Raw genomic sequence first — 7,457 nt, 5'->3', positions numbered from 1 at the left:
ACAATTTTCGCAGGAGTCTAACATATGATGTCTATGTAAATAAGCAGGCGCCGCTGCTGGCTGCTGCCGCTCATACTGCGGAGGTCTCCGAACTGAAGCGGAGCCTGGAGTGTGCCGAGGAAGAGCTCAACCTTGTGAAGAAGCAGCTGGAGGACAACCAAGGTATGCAGTAACCAGTGCGTGTATGTTAGGAAGGATGAATACTTCGTTCTGACTAAAGTGTCATGGACTATACTAGGGGCCACGACCGAGGTGGCGGCCCTCAAGAAGGCATTAGCCGAGGCCGAGGACCAAGCGACCAAGGAACGCACTGCACGCGAAAAGCACGAGGCCCGAGTCAGCGAGGTTCAGCAAGAGCTTCAAGATGCCGTTAAGAAGTACGAGTCCTTGGAGCGTAATTCTAAGACACATGCGTCCGAACTTGCGAAGGCTCGCCAGAGCGCACAAGAGGCTCAAGCCGAAGCCCAGAGAGCCCTTCAGGAACTCCAGGCGGCTAAGAAGATTGCGGCGGGTAAGGCTTTCGTTATGCAAAGCAAGTCTATGAAGGGAACGCACCTTTTACTTACCCGAATTTGGTTCTCCACAGGGGCACTTATAGATTTGCCGCGCAGCGTATCCGATGCTGCTGGATTCTATCGACCCGAGGAAGGGAGTTCAACGGAGAAGCTGTTCTGGTCTCAATATCTTGGACCAGAACATCCGGTATCCTTCAGCGACCAACTGAAATAGTTGGTCGAGCTGCACAAGGCGGCCGAGCTGGCCATGAGGGACCTGATAGTCTAGCTATGGCCTGCCGCGCCGGTACCCAGCAGCTACTTCGGGCTTGTGAAGCGGCCTGTTAGTGTCTGCCCGCAACCTGAGTTCGTAAAGTGGTCGGTCTGTATTGAAGGTGCCCGGATGGCCTTTGCTCGCTGCAAGATGTGGTGGGCGAAAATGGACGCCGTCGAGCTGATGAAGGGGTCGCCGAAGGGCAAGGAGCACCGTACACCCGAGCGCTATTTTGTGGATGTCCTAGAGGGGTCTCGTATTGTAGCCACGTAGTGCGGGCATGACGTTATTTTTGAGTGAATACACTCGTGTTTTGTCTTGTATGATGACAACAAATCCGCTTTGTGATATAATTTATGTTTTGATTGTGTCCTCCTGTGTGGCCGTGTTGTATGAAATCTGAGGGTTAACCAGTCATCGGCTTCTGCCCTCGCGTAGGTAGTACAGAGGTGTTCGGGGTGGAATCTAAACAATCTTGATCCTATTATATGGTCCTTGAAGGAGTTGTTTAGCGCAACGAACCAGGCAACCAGACTATGCGGTTTGAACGCCCTCACTTAGCCAGAAGAGTTTTATAATAAGACATATGCACATCCCCTGGTATACGAACCAGAGTGCTGTCAGTGTCTGATCGGGAAGTACCAATCCTTCGCGAAATGCGGAAAAATCTCCAACGATTTGAGACCTCCGAACAGCTGACTAGCTCTCGCCGCATCATGACAGTCAGTTTTCGGCTTTCTCTACTGAGGTGCTCATCCGGTTAAGACTAGGCCACAATCGCAGTAGTTCTCCCTTTACTACCCTAGCCGATGTAGCAGAACATAGGGTAGCAAGCACAGGAGCCAGGCAACCCAACTATTGACCAAAGACATGATTCAGAGCCAATGCATATAATGCTAAATTCGGGGTGCCGAACTATACTTATAGAAAGTTTTCGGACGTTTGTTGTCGTAGTGTGGGGTGTTATAGAGCCCCTGGCAAACATCAAACGTACCAAAGTGTACGGGTGCTACCTGATGGGGTTATCCATAGGGAATCTGAAAAAGAAAAGAGAGAAAGAAAACAGAGAAGACGTAAAGCTAAAAAGCTGGGGTCCTACAGCTCCAGCTACAAACTGTTTTCATTGTAATGTAATTAGTACGTCAAAGCGCATTGATACAAATAGTGTAATAAGCAACATGCTATTTAACATGCTGAAACCAGGGGAGAGCTGCATGTGGGTCCTGCAAAACAGGTAGAGTTATCGTTAACGGAATCACCTAAAAAGTTCCCCATATGTCTGCGCTTCTCCCTGTCTTGGTGTATTTATCCTACAAGAGGACCGATGACCAGACCCCCCGATGGGGCCTGTGGGATTGAGACCTGAAAGGAAAACAAGTAAAAGTGAAAGTATGTGTGTATCCAATGCCGGTTGAGCCGTGCCATGAATCATAAGCTATCTGTGCCTCCGTCAATGCCCATGGAATTTTAAGTGCGTAGTTATGTACGCGCGACATGAATGCCACCACTTGATCGGGACTTAGACGGAGGCCGGATTGCTAGTCGAGCTCCTGACGAGCCGAGCTCTCCTGCTGCAGAGTAGTTCAGACCCTCTTAAGGGTGTCTGCGGGCTCGGCAACCGAATGAAGATTCTGCTTGAGAAGGCCTCTTTGTACTTCTGTTGCTAGGGCAGCTGTGTGCTCTTCTGTACGGAGATCGCGTTCCGTATTGCCATTGACTGTTATGACGCCGCATGGACCGGGCATCTTGAGCTTGAGATAAACATAGTGTGGCACTGCGTTGAATCGAGCAAACGCAGTTCGTCCGAGCAGTGCATGATAGCCGCTGCGAAATGGGATGATATCGAAGATTAACTCCTCGCTTCAGAAGTTGTCCGGAGATCCGAAGACAACCTCTAATGTGATTGAGCCCGTAAAGCGGTCCTCTATACCTAGTATGACTCCTTTAAAGGTAGTCCTTGTAGGCTTGATCCTTGATGGGTTAATGCCCATGTTCCGCGTTGTATCCTGATAGAGCAGATTGAGGCTGCTACCACCGTCCATAAGGATGCGAGTCAGGTGAAACCCATCAATTATTGGGTCTAAGACTAGTGCGGCTGAGCCCCCATGACGTATACTGGTCGGGTGATCCCGGCGATCGAAAGTGATCGGGCACGACGACCATGGATTGAATTTTAGGGCGACCGGCTCTATCGCGTAGACGTCCCTAAGCGCCCGCTTGCACCCCCTCTTGGGGATGTGGGTGGCATATATCATGTTCACCGTTTTGACCTGAGGGGGAAACTTTTTCTGCCCCCCTGTGTTCGGCTGCCGTGGCTCTTCGTCGTCGGCCTCGCTTTGCGATCCTTTTTCCATGTTCTCGGTGTTTAATTTGCCGGCCTGTTTGAAAACCCAGCACTCTCTATTTTTATGATTAGGAGGCTTGTCGAGGGTGCCGTGAATCTGGCCTGGACGATCAAGTATGCGGTCCAAGCTGGATGGGTCCGAATTGTTCTTTTGGGACGGCTTCTTCCACTGACCGGACTTAGAGTCACTGAATCCGGCGTTGACCGCCGTATCCTCGGTGTTGTCATCGCCGTTTCGGCGCTTGTATCTATTGCGTCGAGACTTGTCTTTGTTATTTTTAACCTCATGGGTGCCGGCGTCGCTTGCATTGTTTTTACTACGAGCCAACCAACTGTCCTCGCCCACACAAAAGCGGGTCATTAGTGCCCTGAGGGCCGCCATGGATTTTGGCTTTTCTTGGCCGAGGTGGCGAGCAAGCCATTCGTCGCGGATGCTATGCTTGAAAGCTGCAAGAGCTTCGGCATCTGGACAGTCGACAATTTGGTTCTTTTTAGTTAAGAACCTTGTCCAGAATTTCCCGGCGGACTCTCCGGGATGTTGAACTATATGTCTCAAGTCATCAACGTCCGGAGGTCGAACATATGTACCTTGGAAGTTATCGAGGAAAGCCTCTTCCAAGTCCTCCCATCTGCCAATGGAATTTTCAGGCAGACTGTTTAGCCAATGCCGAGCTGGCCCTTTGAGTTTTAGAGGGAGGTATTTTATGGCGTGGAGGTCATCTCCGCGGGCCATATGGATGTGGAGAATGAAGTCCTCGATCCACACCGCGGGGTTCGTGGTTCCATCGTATGATTCTACATTCACGGGCTTGAATCCTTTGGGGAATTTGTGATCCAGGACCTCATCAATGAAACAATGAGGGTGTGCGGGGCCTCTGTATTGGGCTGTATCATGACGCAGCTCTGATGGAGTCCGTCTGCGGTGTTTGGCCTGCGCATGACTGCGTTTGTCACGTCCGAATAGGTGGCCGTTGTCACATGTCGAGGTGCGTCCTCGCGATCCGTAGATTGATCTGGTAGGTCCTGCTTTATTGTTCAGGTTTTGCCGGAGGTCATATGTATGGTTGTGGGCGAATTTATCTTTACCTGAGTGACGAGGCGGGGTGGGTTGGTGTTCGGCATGAGTTGCCGTTTTCTCCCGGCCACGCGGTGGTCGGTCAACCGCATTGTATGATGGTGGTATATACTCCGGCGCCTCCTCGTCGAACTGAGGGAGCAATTTACGCTTTGGGTAGCTTTTGGTTGGGCGCTTGAGGCCGTATTCTTCGGCTGCTAGGACATCAGTCCATTTATCAGCAGATCTTGGTCAGCTTGAAGCTGCTGCTGTTTCTTTTTCAGACTCCTTGCAGTGGCTATTAGCTGGCGCTTAAAGCGCTCCTGCTCAAGAGGTTCCTCGGGCACGATGAAATCTTCGGTGCCGAGGCTCACCTCATCCTCGGAGAGCCGAAGGTAACCATCGTCCTCGGAATCTTTGTGCGTGGCCTGTTTAACAGGGCTAACCTGCCCATCTTCCCGTTTATCTTGTTCATTTGTTGTGTCGACGGGGTCTTCGTTGTCTTCGGCAACTTCCGGAGTGTCATCTTCTCCTGTGCCGCTGTTGCTATCTTTACTGCGGCGTGACTTAGAGCGGCGCCGCTGACGCTGGTGCTTGGACTATATTTCGGAAGGTTTATCCTCAACTGGGTCTTCCTTGTTGTCGCCGCAGTTTTCCTTTGGTGCATCCACCATGTATACGTCATACGAGGAAGTAGCCGTCCAGCGTCCGGTGAACGGCGGGTTCTGGGCCTGTTCTTCTCAGGCATCATCGTCACTGTCCTCGGAGTCGTAATCAAGTCCGTCGGTCAACTCCTCTTTCGTGGCTATAAAGTGGGTGGTGGGTGGGAAGCGAAATTCTCCATCGTCAGCCCCTAGTTCGAGCCGGATATAGTTCGGCCGAGAGTCCTCCGCGGAGGACATGCTTTTTAACGAGTTTAGCACATCGCCCAGAGGCGAGTGCTGGAAGATGTCTGCGACGCTGAATTCAAAAATCGATAAACTATCAAGTTCGGCGTCCGCGGGGTCGCATGGTTCGGAACCTATGGCCAGAGACGAGTCCGGCGTTCCGGTGGCATGGGCATCATGTGGGACCGAGTCCATGTGCGGCTCCAACGCCGTGGAATCTGCGGCCTTCGTGGTGGGGTTAATCCTCCCGTCTTTGGATGGCACGGCCTGCTCCGGCTCTAGGGCCAGTGTGGTTACAGGAGCGATCTCCTGGATGCGGCCCAATGACAGTTTTAGGTCATGATGATCAGGGTGATCGGGAGCGGCTACTGTGGTATCGAATCCGGCGAAGATGAAATCTCCACGGATGTCCGGGACGTAGTTCAAGCTCCCGAACCTGACCTGATGGCCAGGGGCATAGCTTTCGATCTGCTCCAGATGGCCAAACGAGTTGGCCCGCAGTGCGAACCGCCGAACACGAAGATCTGTCCGGGGAGGAAAGTTTCTCCGTAGACAGCGTCATTATTGACGATTGAAGGGGCCATCAAACCTTTCAGCGACAGCACAGAGGAACTCTCAATGAAAGCACCAATGTCAGTGTCAAAACCGGCGAATCTCGGGTAGGGGGTCCCAAACTGTGCATCTGAGGTTGATGGTAACAGGAGACAGGGGACACGATGTTTACCCAGGTTCAGGCCCTCTCTATGGAGGTAATACCCTACTTCCTGCTTGATTGATCTTGATGAATATGAGTATTACAATAGTTGATCTACCACGAGATCGTAATGGCTAAACCCTAGAAGTCTAGCTTGTATGACTACGGTATTGAGTATATCTTTTCCGGACTACACCCTCCGGTTATATAGACACCGAGGGGGATCTAGGGTTACATAGAGTTGGTTACATAAGATGGAATCTTCATAGTTGTTCGCTAAGCTTGCCTTCCACGCCAAGAAGAGTCTCATCCGGACACGGGCACCGTCTTCGGTCTTCATATCTTCACAACCCATCAGTCCGACCCATAGATAACAGGCCGGACGCCCGAGGACCCCTTAGTCCAGGACTCCCTCGGCAGCGTCAGCTACCAGCCGCGAGGGGTGGAGCTGGGTAGTTAGGCCTAGGTAGGTTGTCGGTGTCAAAACCGGCAGATCTCGGGTAGGGGGTCCCGAACTGTGCTTCTAAGGTCGATGGTAACAGGAGACAGGAGACACAATATTTTACCCAGGTTCGGGCCCTCTCTATGGAGGTAATATCCTACGTCTTGCTCGATTGATCTTGATGAATATGAGTATTACAAGAGTTGATCTACCACGAGATCGTAATGGCTAAACCCTAAAGGCCTAGCTCGTATGGTTGTGATCATGTATAACCCCTTCGGACTAAGTCCTCCGGTTTATATAGACACCTGGGGGATCTAGGGTTACACAAGGTCGGTTACAAAGAAAGGAATCTACATATTTGATCGCCAAGCCTGTCTTCCACGCCAAGGAGAGTCCCATCCGGACACGGGTGCAGTCTTCGGTCTTCGTATCTTCACAACCCATCAGTCCGGCCCATGGCTAGCAGGCCGGACGCCCGAGGACCCCTTAGTCCAGGACTCCCTCATAGGTCATGGGGGAGGAGGTCGAATCGTCACTGCGGGAGAAAGAGAAGGGAGGAAGAAGATGAACAGGACACGATCTGTTTTGCACTGCTAGATGAACATCTGATGCTCCAGATGAGAAGTGACTAAGCAAACCTTTTTTCAGCTACATGTGATGGCTTTATATTTTACACATTTTTAGAGCTCATTTTTTGCATGTTCTTTTCATATCTTGTCCCATTGAACCAAATATTTGTCCATTATACATGATCATCGGTATTTACACTTCTCCTTGTGAGCATTGCACATTTAGTAATTTATTTGGTTTTTATTAGTTTTCTTTATTTTCTTGTGTATACAGGTGTTTTGTAGGAACCTAGGACCATGCACGATGAAAGGACCAAGGACGGGCTCAATACGTACGACTCACGGTACCACACTTCACTGTTTCGGAGAGTGAAAATAGTCATTTTTTCAAATTATTCAAAACTAAGATCTAATACCATAGATGGATCGGTGTCGTTTATACGAATCCAACGGGCACAAAAACGTCAAATTCCGAGCTCGTATGAAGGAATGGCGGCTGATTTACCGAAGAGGGGTAGAACAAAAGACAACGTAAAACATACCACCGTGGCTGGTCGTATGGAATGAAATCAGGTCCGAAGGTTACCTCTTCAGACGAGATTCTTCACCAATGCCACTTTTTGTTCTTCTTATTTGTGAATCATGTCACTTTCTCAATTATTGTTGCTCTCGAAGTTTCAAAGATTAGTTGCTCGA

The sequence above is a fragment of the Triticum dicoccoides genome, chromosome 5A, assembly GCF_002162155.2.
Source record: "Triticum dicoccoides isolate Atlit2015 ecotype Zavitan chromosome 5A, WEW_v2.0, whole genome shotgun sequence".
NCBI classification, from domain to species: Eukaryota; Viridiplantae; Streptophyta; class Magnoliopsida; order Poales; family Poaceae; genus Triticum; species Triticum dicoccoides.
This window is presented reverse-complemented; position numbering follows the sequence as displayed.